This window comes from Gavia stellata, unplaced genomic scaffold (assembly GCF_030936135.1).
Source record: "Gavia stellata isolate bGavSte3 unplaced genomic scaffold, bGavSte3.hap2 HAP2_SCAFFOLD_38, whole genome shotgun sequence".
NCBI classification, from domain to species: Eukaryota; Metazoa; Chordata; class Aves; order Gaviiformes; family Gaviidae; genus Gavia; species Gavia stellata.
Genome location: NW_026776490.1, coordinates 1,277,630 through 1,293,239, shown reverse-complemented (window position 1 = coordinate 1,293,239; position 15,610 = coordinate 1,277,630). Strand labels below are relative to the sequence as shown.

General features: G+C 40.1%; 1 pseudogene; it reads left to right on the top strand.

The window, feature by feature from the left end:
- Window positions 1-15,610, top strand: part of LOC132321026 (ATPase family AAA domain-containing protein 2-like) — a 185,476-nt pseudogene that overhangs the window by 99,623 nt on the left and 70,243 nt on the right.

The following is a 15,610-nucleotide window of genomic DNA, read 5'->3' as shown; positions in this document are numbered from 1 at the left end:
TTTTGCTTAAGGAAGTATGTTAATTTAAAGAGAACTTTTTCGGGGACTGAAATTCTGAGTATAGTCTTGGAAGGTTTAGAAATCCTCTTCTGAAATAACTGTTAAGTCATACATGGACTAAATGGGACCGCCTTCTCTCCACTGGACTAGGATTGTTTTCCGTATTGTGCCTGTGGATTGAGGAATTGTGGAAAGCATGCTTCTTTGGGTTATGCCAAGCAGTTAGGATGTGATAGAGCTGGTTTCCATATGACAGTTTGTTCTATCAGTAGTATTCAGTGAAAGCAGGAAATGTGTGTATTTTGACAAAACAGATTTTAAAAATTATTTTTCAGGAGAAGTTCCTGCAATTAGGGCATACGTTGAAAGGCTTAAGTATGTTAATAATGTGATTTAACCTGTAGGCACCACTCTCAGCTTGAAGGAGGAAGGATTCCTGTCTATGCTGTTACTTTTCAAGAGCCTGAGAATGATCCTCGCAATTGTTGCTACTTGTGGGCTGTTCAGTCTACACAAGAAAGGTGAAGAAAAACTTACTATTAGCCCCTGAATTAATTGTTATATATATAGATATATTTGTTCACGTACAGTTAATACCTGTATATTTGTTTTGTTTGTTTAGCTGTGCGGGAGATTCTCTCAGGTAGGGAAGCTGTTAAGCTTACAATGCAATTTTGACAGGATTCAACGGACGTGAAGGAGGGACCTAGGAGTTCCTCTCTTCTGAAAGAAGGCAAAGCAACAGTGGCTGTATTTTAGTGCTTGCATTCTTAAGTGATTTCCTTTGTTGCTTGATGACTGCTTCATGCTTTTTCTGATATTCACACCATGGGATTAACACAGTAGTTGAGGCTGCAGACCTAGAACACTAACCGTGCCGACATAACAGCCTGCTGCCCCTAAAGGAGGGAGGTGACGGTACTGCCCATTACCTTGTGCCAACTTTAGCAGTCTCTGGAGCCTTCATGAGCCAGTTCAGCTCACCTGGCAGAGAACGATCACTGTTCAGCAGAAAAGTCAATGGCTTCCTGCTGGGCTAATGGATGAAATCGATATGTGGAAGGGTGCAGCATATGCAAGAGAGGGACTGGAACTCTGGTGGTGAGGGAAGGAGAGAAAGGTATCTCTCTCTCTCAGCATCAGCAAGCTATTTAATCAGCTCAGCTGTTCATAGGGTGGCAATCTTTTTAAGTTTGACTTTAAAGCAGTTTTGATTGAGAACTCTTCCCTGTGAAGAACTATTTCCGACAATTTTTAGCCCATACAACACAGTAAAGCTTTCAAAGGGTATGGTTAGCATTTGCCCCTGAGGTGGTTAGTGTCAAAATTTCCTCCTTTCTGATTCAGCGGCCAAATGTGACCAATTATCATGTCTTGGGAAGTGCTGTTTGTCTCTTCAGCAAGAGAGCGCTATTAAGAAAACTTCAGTCTAGATCTAATAAAATGGTAATGAGGACTATAAAGCAGCTTTGTAATCAAATTTCATAATGTACACCTTTTTCAGTGAAGGTGATGTTGTGAGTTTACGTCTGTTGCAGTTAGCATTTGGTGACCGAAAACGCTTGGCATCAGGACAGGTCATGTATGAGGTAAGACGTGCACGTGTGTGAAAGGATGAAAATCGTAGTTTTCTCTAAGCGAGTATCAGTTAAGTTGGCAGGGGTAATATTTACCATCAAAATTCAGAGGTGACTAAAAAACCGTAATCTTTGGCTGCGTCTTCTTGGGCATGGCCTTTGTCCATACTTTTTGACAACAACTCACGCCATTTCATACTGCGGCGTCGTGTGTTCCAACTAGATTCATCTGCAGAGAGCCCGCATAAATTCAGTTGCTGAGGAGGAAGCAGCTTTTACAAATAAAATTATTCTTCATTTAAACACCAGATTAACGGCATGTCAGAAGAGAAGATAGGGCTTTGAATAGCTTTGTTTAACCAAACTGCAAGCTTCTGTCTGTCTCCCTTTCTTAAAGTAAGGTCATGCAGCTTTACTCTTTTCTGATCTTTGGGGTTATATATTCTTGTTTCTCTCTTGAGCTCTGTCAGCAGGACTTCAAATGAAACGTGTCTACAGTGTCTCTCTTAAGTGTTGGTCCTGAAATGTAGGAGCTCTAAAGATATCTCCTTCTACTTTTTGGCTGGGTTACCTATGAAATCTACTCTTAAAGCCAGCAAAATACGTCAATACAGGAACCGGTGGTATGATTTGGTCAAAAGAGTAGACGTAAATTGTTAGAACTGGCTCCAATGATGATGTTGTGTTTAAAATAGAGGTGAGGTATCATTATATCTCAGAGATGTAACAGATAGCAGACGCATCTGTATAATGTATAATTCTCTTCGGTAGTATGCTTGAAACTCTTCCAAAATCTTTTTGAGGGGGAAGCGATCTTAATTCCGAGCAATTCTTTCCTCCTCTTTTGATACTTTCTCTTGCATGTTCTCAATAGGTATGCAATGAAATAGGGGTGATTCTTGCATCGTGGTACTCCGTTTCAATAGGGACGGGGCGTTTTGATTTTTTTGAATAAGTTTAAATGTTGACCTTTTTCCTTATATATGGGAAAGCTCCTTCCTCATCTGTAAATGTTGCTGTTGAATAGATGAAGGTTAGGCGTTTGGAAAAGGTGGTGTTTCTTTAAAATGCATTACCTATCCTGGTGACAAGGTATAAATATCTTCAAGTCATTCAGCGTGGTCTAAATATGGATGTCATCTCCTTATCTTTATGTGCATTTTTTTAATGACACAAACGTACGATGCTCTAGAGGAACAGAGCACCCTGATTAGTTTTTTTCCGAATTTTAAATTAAAATTTAATTTGGTGGGGTTTTGTTGTTGTTGTTGTTGGTTTTTTGTTTGGTGGTTTGTTTGGGTTTTTTCTTAATTGTAGAGCGGCTATTTGTCCACAATACACACATTCATGTGTTGCATTGTAGACAGTTTGAAGGAATGCTGTATTTGGAGAGGCAGTATTTCAGTTAATGCTTGCTTAGAAAATGGTGGTATCAGAGGTTCAACACAATCCTGCTGGAGTTTCTGAATATCCCAACGTAGTTTGCTGACTCCGTAGGAATTCGTGATCCTAAACGCATTGCCCATGTGCATCCCACGTCCTCTCTGTTTTCCCCTTTTGCTGTTGGGTGTGCTTGGTGAAGGAACTGAGCGATATTTCACCCATTAGTCTCTGACCAGATTAGAGGAGGAGCTGGTAAGAGCTTACGTGGTTTGAAAGGAGATTGCTAAGCAGTTAGAAGTTCTCATAGCTACTAGAGAGAGAGATGTGTTTTCACTCTAGTGGTGAGCTTATAGAGAACACCTCTCAAAAGAGCTTTAGCTGCTGTAATGCCATGACTTCTCTACCTACCTCAGTTCTGTTCTCAAGACATGGAGCAAAGAGCTTTGCATGCATATGACGTGTTGCATTATTTCGGATGTCTCTTTGTAGATATATATTTAGGTTTGTAAAGAAACCTTGATGTTGCAAGGCATTCTGCAGAACATGTTTAGAAATGAATAATGTTAGGGAAATGCTAACTTTTGAAAGCGTGCAAAGCCTTTGCAGCCAAACTTACCCGTTACGATTTGGCATTTAATTCTCTTGCATGTCAGCTGTAGTTTCTATTTGCCATCAGAAATAAGCGCGTGGGAAACATACACTAGAATATGCATATTATATTAGAGATATACGTTCTTTCGTATTTAGGTATAATGTATGTTTTCATCTCCAAATGACCTTTTCTCTCTCCTTTCATTTTTTCCCCAGGGTTTGGAATACTGTGACGAAAAGTACAGTTTAGATCTCACAAATGGAGCCATTCCCCTGAGAGGGGAGGCCAGCAATACCAAACTACTCAGCTGTCAGACTGTAGAAAAATTTCCCAACCATGCTGACGGAGAGGATAGCATTAACAAAGGTTTGTTCTGATGTCCGCGTTTGGCTATTCTAAAATAGATGGGTTCGGAATCTAAGCGATGAATGCTGCTCTGTACCCACAGTCTGCAAGTCTTAAATATCTGTATAGACTAGCTTGTTGGGCTTATTTAAAAAGAAAAATTGGGTGCTTAAGTTATGTGGGACTCCTTTAAAGGAAAAAACAGCCTTTATTTTATGCTTGCTGACATGCCATAGCGATGTATGGTGGGGTCATGTCAGTGTTCTATTCCTCCAGCTGTTGTCTTGGAACAGTAAGATCATTCTCTCCCTTGCTTAGGAATGTTACCTTTCTGTCTCCTTTTTATGAAGTTTGAGGCATGGAGAAATACCTGTAATTTTTCTGATGGTTTCTAATGAGCTTTTTTCCAGAATCTGTTCAAGTTAAGTTCTAGGCACACATGAGCTTCTGCTGGATGTGGGTTGAGGCTAGCAATGAAGCTGTCTTCTGAATGATGAAAATAATTGCTATCTTCAAAGGCAGTTTCAGGGGCTAACAAAACTGAAAAGGCACAGAAGTTCACAATGCAACCTAGTAAAGTGTGTGAGGATCCCTAAACGGTCATGATGAATTCAAGAGAGAATCATTTTGCCAAACAAAGTGTCGTCTTGTTCCTTGCCCCATTAGGGTGAACGATATACCATATACTTTGCTTACATCTGGAGAATGCATTCTCCCCAGAGAAGAAAGACCATTCCACTTACTGAGAGAACTGGAGTGCAGCATTGTGAATGTTTTATGTTACAGTCTTTATTCCGCTTTCCTGTTTGTTGGGTTTGGGTTCTTTTTGTATTTATTTTTGTGTGCTAGTTGTGTTCTTTCATTCTGAATATGCTGGAGAGGAGCTATTCTTAAAATTTGTAATTGACTCAAATCTGGAAATTAATAATGCCAGCTGAGCAATACAAGTGTATACAATAAGTACTTGTCTGCTTTCTAAAAGTAGCAATGTATGTGTTGCTAGCACATCTTTTTTTGCTAAATTGTTCATCTAGCTAAATGTCTTGGTCAACTCTTCATGTATGGAAAACCGAATTAGCTAATAAGTGTGTATTTGATTTGGCTTAGAACTGATACAGTTTGAATGAGAAAAAGGGGCAGTATGACTGAAACCTACCACAGGGATGTTTGCTACTCCGGACATCATTTTTTTTATTATTCTTAGCAAGTGGTGTGTTTCAGGAGTGATAGAACAGAATTAAGCCAAAGCAGAAAGTGGTGTTTTAAAAATAGCAGCTGTATCATATTTTCTACAAATAAGAAACAATGTCTTGTCTTTTCCAGTAATATCCCCTGACACCAGCGTATCAATCTTCAGTTGGCAAGTGACGACATGTAGTCAGAGAAAACCATCTACTTATTTGGGTGTATTTGACATTAATCGCTGGTATCATGCTCAAATGCCAGATTCGCTAAGGTAGATTTTCATTAAGTTGTTCTCAACGTCCCTGCAAATAATTCATTTGAAAGTCGGCGTTCAGCTTATGCACTTGTTTTCTTTAAGGCCAGAAGAGTTCCTTCATGGTTGCCCCTATTTTGCACTGTGGTCACTGGATACTGTGATAAGTATGACTTCACCAAACCTCATTTTGGATATTCTGGTCCGTGAGCGGAGTCTAAGTCGGGGACTTCCTCCTTCTTATCCACCACCGGAGCAGTTTTTTCATCCAAGCACCTATAATTTTGGTAGGTATTTCACCGCTTTTAACAGCGAGAAGCGTAAATTGAGGTCCAACGCCATTTACTGGTTCTCTTGATCGTTGTTTTTCACTCAACAACCAAACCAAACCAAAAAACCCCAACCCCCCACAAACCCAGCTCTGATTACATTGTACCAGCAAGGTATGTAATGTTGTGAAATGCATCTGACATTCTGCTGAGTTTTGGGGTTTGGTGCTTTTGTCACGTAGCCGGTGAAGTGGTGATGGTTACAAAATGAAATGACTTTGAACTGAAGCTCAAAGCACAGCACCTCGATAGCACTAGAGATGAAATTTCTACACGCAGTAATAATTTTTTAAAAAAGGTTTGCCTGCGATCTGACGAAGAAAATGGGTACTCAGTTATATCTTTCCAGATATTGCTGTTTAAAAAAAGTAAAGTGGTCCTAACATAACTGTGAGAGCATGGAATGTTGTCAAACGTTCCTTGTTTCTGCAGATGGTTCGTGCTTGCTGAACTCCGGAGTCGTTCATATGACTTGCACCGGCTTGCAGAAGGAGGTGATCTTTTACTGTATCTTTATTAAGACTGCCAAGAGATGTAGCTTTTCTAAGTTTTCTCTTGCACTGCTTTCAGTGTCAGAGACCATTCTATGCTCATCCTGCCCATCCACACGCAGAATCGCAATTGTACCCTGCCACTTTTATGCCAATGGTAACGTTTTCGGTCCACTCTTGGGACTGTAGAACTACCATTGTCTATTGTTGAAGCACTATCAGGGATTGAGTGTCTAGAACGGAATACAACGTTGCTGTAGGAGCAAGAACAAAAATGTTGTGGAAGATGGCGAAAGCTGTTACTTCTATATTACCCATCAGTCGAACTGCCTGCTTAGGCTTGAGTTAGGGTCTGGATCCCTGATTAACCTGAAAAAGGAGGACAGAATGGAGAAAATGAAAAATAATTTGACTGTTTAAGAAGCAATGAATTCTTTGTTCTCCCAAACTTGGCCAAATCATAACTTCTGAGCCACTGCACAGATTGTAACAAATAATTTTGAATTAAGTTTGAGCTCACTAAACATTTCCAACGTAAACCAGCTTCTGCACAAACAAGCATAGCAAGGGTCTTCCACAGTGTGATTTGAAGTTGTGTGTCAGTTTTGGCTTCGATAGAATGCATTTTGCGTCAGCGTTCAGGGAAAAAGAAAGGCCTGTGTATTGACAGAGAAGCTAGAAAATACTTAATTAAGCATTGCAAGGGCTGACATTTTGTTTTACAGGACTTTGTTTATAAACTGTAACTGTTAGTTTGGCTGCCGTCTTTAAGACTCTACATAGTAATGCTTACTGAGATGGCTAACCTAAAGGGTATTACTGACGCAAGCTTTCTGACAGTTTCAGTGAACATTTATGTTATTTCTCGTAGTGGTTATCCAGAACCTTAGTGACTGAATAATAATGCTGTCTTAATCTGTAGTTTTTGATTGATGTTTCAGACCTTGAAATTTTTGAAGAAATCTGGTCCTTTGACAAGTGAAGCCATTCACGATAGCTACAATAGGCGTCTTGCAGCTGGCTTGCTGTCTCCAAGAGTAGTCGATGTCCAGCCATCCAGTTTGAGTCAGGTGAGCGCATATCAGGGAATCAAGGGGGAAACACACCCATCTTGTCTGACGGGGCTCCAGAGGCTACAAGACACGATAATCTGATTTTCCTATTATTTGCAAGTTTCACTGAAATGCAGGTGGTGACTTTAGTGAGCAGAAGTAATAGCAGTCCTAGATCCAAGCTAGTGAGTTTGACTGGGAACAGCCCTAACAGATCTGTCTTTAGAGACCCATCTATTAATTCTGTGCCACAGCTACGCACAAGGAAGCATCTTTCCCTCAGAACAACCTTTATCCCTGTCAGTTTCTCAAAGCATTAGGTTCAGTGCAGTAGCTGACGATGGGGGTGTCTCGCTAGGATGTGAGCTGTTGCAAACATCAGCTTGCTGCACTATACCCGATCATTTGCTTCCAAGGAAGTGGGCCGTGTTAAAGGATTACTGTTGTCAGCTCTACCTGACAATTTCCTCACCGCTTCCCTTCATTTTCCCATCATCAGTCGGCTTTTCTGCGGCCTCTCAAAGCAGATCTTCGCCTCTGTAGCCTTTGCCTTGCGCTCCAGTAGCCCCATTTCCCCTGCTTAGACAGCCCTCTTGTTGCTGCAACACCTTAGCTGCCTTTATCTCATGACGCCCTCTCCCTTCGATCCTCTTTATCCCACCATGGTGACTTCAGCCCCCTCTTTCCCAGGTTTTCCATTTGCAGTGCACCACCCCTGCTCTCTCATCTGAAGAGTTTCATGAGAGATGGAGCCTTTGTGATGAACAGCCCATCCTCAGCCAGGCAGCATCTAAGCGAAATGATCAGCTGGCTAGTCATCATACAGTGGAGCAATTAGTAGGAAGGGGAGAGTGGTCTTCCCACTGCCCTCATCTTCCTGTCTACCGGATTCTTTGCCAGATTTGTGGAAGTGTCTTAGGGCAAATAACACTTCTGCGCAGTGTGGTAGCTAAAATAAATTTCTTGGCCAGCTGACCTAGCCCAGAGACTGCTTATTTTGCAAGCCTGATGTAGACTCTTACATTCAAATTAGATGTTCTGCTGTCAGCTCCAGTTTGGGAATAACTTGGGAAATCAAGGCATTTTTTAATAACCTTTGCTGCATTGTGACTGTATCGTTCAGAGACTTGTTAGGCATTTGAGCAGGGATTTCTTTTGAATGTTAGTAAGGCAAACTTCAGAATTAGGGTCAGGAAGCTTGGTTTGGAGTTTTGTTTGCCACCCTACGTAGTATTTGGTGTGTTTCCTTGTCTGAAAGCAGCTTTCAGAAACAGAAGGAAGTATCCCATGTGTATTCTAATGTGTAGAAATCGCTTTGAATGCAATGATTTTACCCAGAAGGGAAAGAGACTTTTGAATTACGTTTCAAACAAAGAAACAAACAAAACCCAACCAAACAAAACAGTGAAATTTTATGAAGGATCATTTCAGCTGAAAGAAGTATCAACACCAGCGGAAATAAACTACTCCTTAATATCGCATGCCTGTGCGTACCTGTGCATTATCCTTCTGAAGGATTACCAGCACGTTAGAATACAGTATTTGAACAGCCTAAAATTTAAACCTATTAGAATTTAAATGGTTCACTTCTTTTCTGTCATCTGAGAAAAGTATAGCTTCATGTTTTGGTGTCAGAACTGCTTCATGTCTTCATAGTCTAGAAAGCTGCTTGACCTGAGCTTCACTGTTCCCACGCAGAGAGGGTATTTGTTCTGTCCCCTTCATGCATTCCTGATGGCGAGCTCATGTGCACAAAATGCGTAATGGGTATTAGCAGAGGATGTTACTGAAAGTAGTTACCTGGAACTCAGGAAATTGAGACTATAATGCAGAGGCGTGCAAATAAAGATTAGAATTAGCCTTCGGTAAGTTGAAATGTCAGAGGAAAAGTTTATTGTGTTCCTCAGACCAAGCAGCAGTCCAGCCTGTGGCTAGAATTCAGAAGAAGAACGTGGAATTAGTTGCAGGTGTACTACTTGACTTTGTGCTGTCTGCATGAGTATACCGGTAGAAGCAACCATTTGCTGTTGATGGTTCAGCTATTGAAAGTATGTAAGATTCTCATTTTACTTTGTCTGTTATGTTTAGAAGGAGCAGTTAGAAGCGGTATTGTCAGCTGCTGTCCGGACAGGTTCTTTAGAACTTCTGACTGGGTGCATTAGACAGTGGGCATCTGAAGGTAATACTTCTTTACATTGTTTTTATGTTATATATTGGTTAGTTTGAAGTTGTTGATTTGTTTCTTTTTTGTTGTCTCTTTTTAAAGAGCAGCCAAGTTCTGCTGCTAATTTACGGCTTGTTCTTGAGTGGACATGGAACAAAGTGATCTCTACAAAAGAAGAATTGGACCAAATATGTGAGTACTAGTGTAGTCATTCCACAAACATAAAATCATTCCTTCTAATTGAGCTTATCCAGTAATCTGCTGGTATATGGCATTGCACGCGGTTCTTTAAGTGTGCCTTGAAACTCTGAAATTGCTCTGTAGGCTAATGCTTTAATGTTTGTTCTTGAAAAGGTGTTCCGCTCTTTGATGGCTCTTGCAACTTCGTTGACCCACAGACGTTACAGTCTCTTCAGCACTGCCAGTTGCTTTTGAGCAACCTTAGCACAGTCTTAAACTGTTCTCTAACAGAAGCACAAGAGCTGACTGAAGAAGGTTTGTCATAGTATTATTAAATCTTTGGTATGCTTTCTTAAGGTTTGGAATTATGCTTGGGTTGTAATTGTGGGAACGTGAGCTTTTGTTGGGTTTGGTGATTGGAAGACGGTTAAATTTAGCTGGGCGAAGGGGCTTAAATCTGAGAAGCTGGGACGACCACTCAATATGCGTTGACTTCGGGGAAACAGTTTCTTGTGGAGTTCATGCAAGCGGCTAGGGGAGACTACGCTCAGCAAGAAGCTATGTAAGCAACTGGGTTGAAATTGCAGCACCTGAATGTGGTAGTGCTCAACATGTTTCTTTTTAATTCTTAGCCAGCAATTTATAATTGCATGCAAATATTGTATTGCAAATTACTAAAAAAGATAAAGGAAGCGCAAATGAGTGACTTGTAAAGTAAGTTACTTGAGTTTCTATAGCTTTTTAGATCATAAGTTGTTCTTGGCATATTGAGAAAAAGAAAGACTGTCCCTTTGCTCTAGTAAAAATCTCTGCTACTTGAAAACCAGGTGTCGTCTTCATGCATGTATTTAATAGTTCAGGCTTAATTTTGTTTCATGTTAACCTTTAGCGAATCTGGTTCTTTGGAGGGGTTGCTTTCTCTTTTGGTGGTGATTGTGGGTTTTTTCTTCAAATAAGAAAGCGATACAGAGTAGAAAATGCAAAGACGAGAGATTTCTATCGTGTCATTTTTCTATTTTCTATGTAGTATGATGAAGGGAGTTTTGTAAAAAGGAAAGGAATTGCATAACAAAAATCATCCTATGCCTTTTTTCAGGTTTTGCAGACTTGACAAACAAGAAGGTGGTAACGAGCCTCATTTCTTTGTATGCACGAGTGGTCATCTGGTTCTGTCGAGCCAGTCTCCTTCCAGAGGGTTTAGGTAAGCATAAACCATAAGACATTTGTACCAAGGAGACTGTCCAGTAAGTGATTCCTAGGAACACGTGCTTAGCCACGCTTTTGTAAATGTTTTGTCAGCAGCAAGTCCTGTTGGTTCAGTGACAATGTATGCCAAGAAGCTCTGGTGGTGAAATTGAGATTCTACAGGTTTTTCAAATACATAGCGTAGAATAATGCAAGCAGTTTCTTTCCTGGATGTTTTTTAGAAATAGCAATAAGGCTCTGATTCAAGGAGCTGCTTGTGTCCACAGCTTGAAATACTTGGGATTTTAGACAAATTAGTATTAGGCAACAAACACCTGTTGGAATGCTTGTTTGTACAGTAAAAGCACTACCTGCATGTTTTGAACTTTTTATGTATTGCTTGAGGAAACAATACGCCTTGGAAATGCTTCTTTATTTGGATGGATTATAAGTTCTATTGTCAGCCCTAATTGTCTTTACAAATGCTCACATGACATGTTTAAAAAGCCATTCCCTTTGAGAACTGGTGTTTTTTATAGTGAACTTCAGCTAACGCTACATGTTCTGAATGCTACGTCAACTGCAAGCTTGAAATGGTGCTTGAGACAAGAAGGAATTGAGTTTTGTCTCTTACATCTCTTCTGGCAAAGGCAGAAATGGGCTTGGCTTCTTTCAGAGTTGGAGGCTTCTTGATGCTTACCTTGTGTCTGCCTTTTTAGTCAAAAATTTTAGTTGAAAAACGTGCTATTGTTTCTTTAACTTGCTTTTACGTTATTGCCTGTAGATGGTGATATGCATTTGTCTCGACCTTTCTACAACTATCCTCTGATTCAAAGCTACCATGCTGGTCAGCGACAGAAACTTGAGCGTTTGTCAAGGTAAGCCTTACTGGAAAACTCTGGAACACTTCCACTGCAAATTTAGAAGTGGAAGGGAACGGCTTTTATCTCAGCCGTTGTATTTGCTGTGCTTAATGCATTTGCCGGCCATACTCGTGACGTCAGTGATGCATGTGTTCTCTTGAGCCCAGGGGTTACTTGCCCATGGTAAAATGCTGATATATCCCTCGGCTTAGTACCACTTGTTGGTATCATCGTTTTTTGTAGGGTACTTAATTCATTGGCTCATCTGTATAATTTGTCACTACTGGAAAAGATCACGTGACTAGGCTAGGATCAGTCATGTCTGGTTCAGGAAAGCACAGCGTTCACAGAACAATTGTTTTGGACACAGAAGAAAGCATGTTTAAAAAGAAAACAAATCATCTCTTTTATGGGCTAGTAATAGATGGTAATAATTGTATTGGCCTAAAGCTCCTACTCGCAAGTACCTTTGTGTAATTTCGTAAGACAGTCAGAGTTACGTGTAGTTGGCACACCTAGCACTCTATCGGCTAGTGCATAGAAGTCCCTTCCTAACGTAAACTCTCTTTCCTGGACTAGCTTACTAGCATATAGGTGATAGGCCTTGGATTAGACGATAATAGGTTTTTCTTTGGAAATGGTACTGGAAACTAAGGAAAGACCTAAACAAGCTTAGGCTATGGCACTGTGAAGAAGAGGCTGCAAGATGAGTTAAGGTGGCAGCTGCAGCGTATTAGGTATTGACTGTAAGGTTCATCTTTCTGAGCTTAATTCTCAAGTAACTTGCACACAGGCTCATGTGATCCTTAGAAGCACACAAGCTCTGGTGTGCTTTTGGCGCTTGCTGTCGTCGGGAAATTAAAGGGTAGCGTCGCAGTCAGCAGAAGGCTGTGATGGACTTGTGACGAATGTAATTGTTAAAAGTTCAGCCATCCGTAATAGTAATTCTATTTTGACCTCCGTTAATAACTGAACATGATCTAACGAACATCTTTCACCTGACTCAGAAATGTCTTTCACGTGCATTTCAAGTCCTAATCGTGCCTTTGTATGTCTGTTACTTTCTTTGACTCCTGGGAGCTTTTTTGTTTGCTTTTGACTGGAGGAAATCTGTTACACTGCGAGGCTGGAATTCGTGGTTTACTCTGTCTGAATCCTTGCTACCTTCTGTTCCAGAGGAAAATGGGATTCTGACTGCTTGATGATTGATGGAATGGTTTCCCAGTTAGGAGACCAAGTTGAGAAGTTGTGGCGGAGAGATGAAGGAGGAACTGGGAAATATCCACCTGCTAGTTTACATGTGAGTGTTATGTTCACAGAAAACAAGAATGACAACAGCAACAACAACAAACCCTCACCCCCCCAAAAAAAAAACCCCACCCAAAAGGCAGTGATTTATGAAAGACAGGAGTTTTTAAAAAACTTTCAATTTTTCATTTCAGGCACTGCTGGATCTCTATTTACTAGAAAGCCTTGAAGAAAGTTACAAGCATGCAATTGTATCCTTTCTAGTTATTTTTATTACACCTTCAGTATATGCACGTAAATGTTCTTAAATGCTTGTCACCTACATGTTTCATAACATTTTTTAATTTGTCCTTCAAACACAATGCAAGTGAAAACATTTCGTTTAGAATTAAGTCCTAGACAGAAGCATTGTTTTATTTCTTTGTACTGTGCATTTCTTTTTTCTTTTTTTTTTAATGTTTTGTTGCAAAGCTTTTGTTCTGTTAAAAGTGCACGCCCACAGAATAGTAAACAGAGGAAAAAGTCATTGGGCAGAAACTTAATTTCTAAGCTGCGGAAATATCCAGAATTGTTTTTGTTGTTTGTTGCCTAAGCCGAGAGGAGAGCCTAGAGAGCAAGGGGTTTAAAAACTGTTGTACCCCAGAGCTGTCTTATTAGAGTACGTCCCTAAAAACGGATGTCAGAAAGCGAAGATGACACTGCCAGTGAGTGATCCACATAGTGGTGTAAATCCCATTTTAATCATTCCGAGCTGAGTTGTGTTGTAAGGACACCATAACTTACATTGGTTCATATACTCTGGAAATGAGGAAAAAAACCAACTGGAGAATTTGTTTGCTTTAATAACTAAGCGTGGGATGTTCAAATGTTTTGAATGTCCAACTGGTAGCTCCACTAAAGAGGGAGCCTGAGTTTCTAACTGAAGTAGTTAAATACCCGAAGTTAACCTTTTTGAATGCCTTACAGAAACCAAAGAGCCTTTCTTTCTGGTTATTTATTCAGAATGCAGTTTTGTGGTTAGGACCCGAGTGTCGTCAGGTTAGAATAGCTTAAAACGGCAAGACTAAGCCATTAGTATTTTCTGCTTCCTACCACTTGCATATCCTTACTTCCTGATGTTTTTCTAAATGTTACGTGATAAATTTTGGTCTTACAAATTTATTAGCCTTAATTAGATACGTGATACCAGACAATTTACTTGCTGCTAGATGTCATGCATTCCTTTCCGAACAAAACAGAAACTTTAATCGACTCCTTCCCAACTGCCTTTGCTGTCCCTTGGGGTCTTGTTAAGCTTGTTCAAGGTTTCTGGCTTCTAGATCACAATGATTATGAAGTAAGTATGAATTATGAATATTATGAAGTAAGTTTAGCAAGACATACATTGCAGTACAAAGCGATAATCTAGAAAGCAATTTTAATAAATCGGTGCTTAGCTAGTAACAGGTGATAAAACATCAGAAGCTTTTTTGTAATACTGCCACAACATCTTCAGCAATAAATTATGCTTTGAAATGTTTGTTTCAATGACTTTGACAGGCAGTTGGTGAAAAGGAAGACAAAGTCCACTTTAATAATGCTTGATATTTGACTTTTCAAAGCCATCCGTTTAGGCTGTTTTCAGCAGACCAGTTGAGCACTTTCTCCAAAACAGTGGTTTAGGTACTTTAAATACTAAAGCTAAGATCATAGCAGCCAGAGTTGAGACAGAAGACTGCAAAAGTGACTTTTCAACATAATCCATATTCTTTCTGATGCTGAAGGTTGTTCTTTGCCTGTCACAGCGGTTTGTCTGGAAGAACTTATTATTTAGTAGTGTATTTATAAAAAGCCATGTTTGTATACAGAGATATGATGAACCTAGAAAAGTGTGACCTACTCCTTTTAAAACACTCACTTTGTTCTGTATGGCTAACTGAATGCTCTAATGCTTTTTCCTGCAAATACTTGTTATTTACATGTCCCGTATCAGGTATTTCATTGGTTAGTCACCTAAGTTTATTTAACACCCGTTCACCCTTCCTTAAGAAACTTTTGAATATTTTTGTTGCCTGCGTGTATGTATGTATCTTAGTAAACGTGATCTCTGACTTCTACAGAAGTCGCTGGCCCTGCTCTTTCATCCAGCTACAATCAAAACTGTGTCATGGCAACATATGAGAATTCTTCAGTCCCTCATGTGCCAAGGAGAGCATAGGCGAGCCCTCAGATACGTACAGATGATGAAGCCCTCAATGTCAAGCAGTAGTGAAGCGCGGCTTTTCCTCACTGTGTTGTTGTCCAATAGGTAAAGAAATATATCCCCCCGTTTTGGCGCTCAAATATTGTGACAGGTGGAGAACAAACAATACCAATCACGACGCCCTAAATTTCCTTTAAACTTTGAATACCACAACTTTGGGGCATCTTTTTGGCTATACTATTAATATTCCTTTACGTCTCAAAAAAATTAATTGCAGGTGCATGGTGGAGGCTTGGGGTCTGTTGAAGCAACATACCACTAATTTAAACCTAGAAGAGCTGTTAAAACACATGTTTGAAGTCTGTCAGGAGGTGGGACTAATGGAAGACTTACTGAAGCTACCTTTCACAGGCCCTGAACGAGTAAGTGTGGACAAGAAAAAAAAAATCTTAATCGTCTCTTTGAACAGAGAAGAGGCAGATTCATAATCGATTTTTGAAATGTGTTATTTCTCACAGGAGTGTTTGGAGAAGTTTTTACAGACCACTGCTGGTGTTCAGAATCGCGAACTTCTTTTAGTC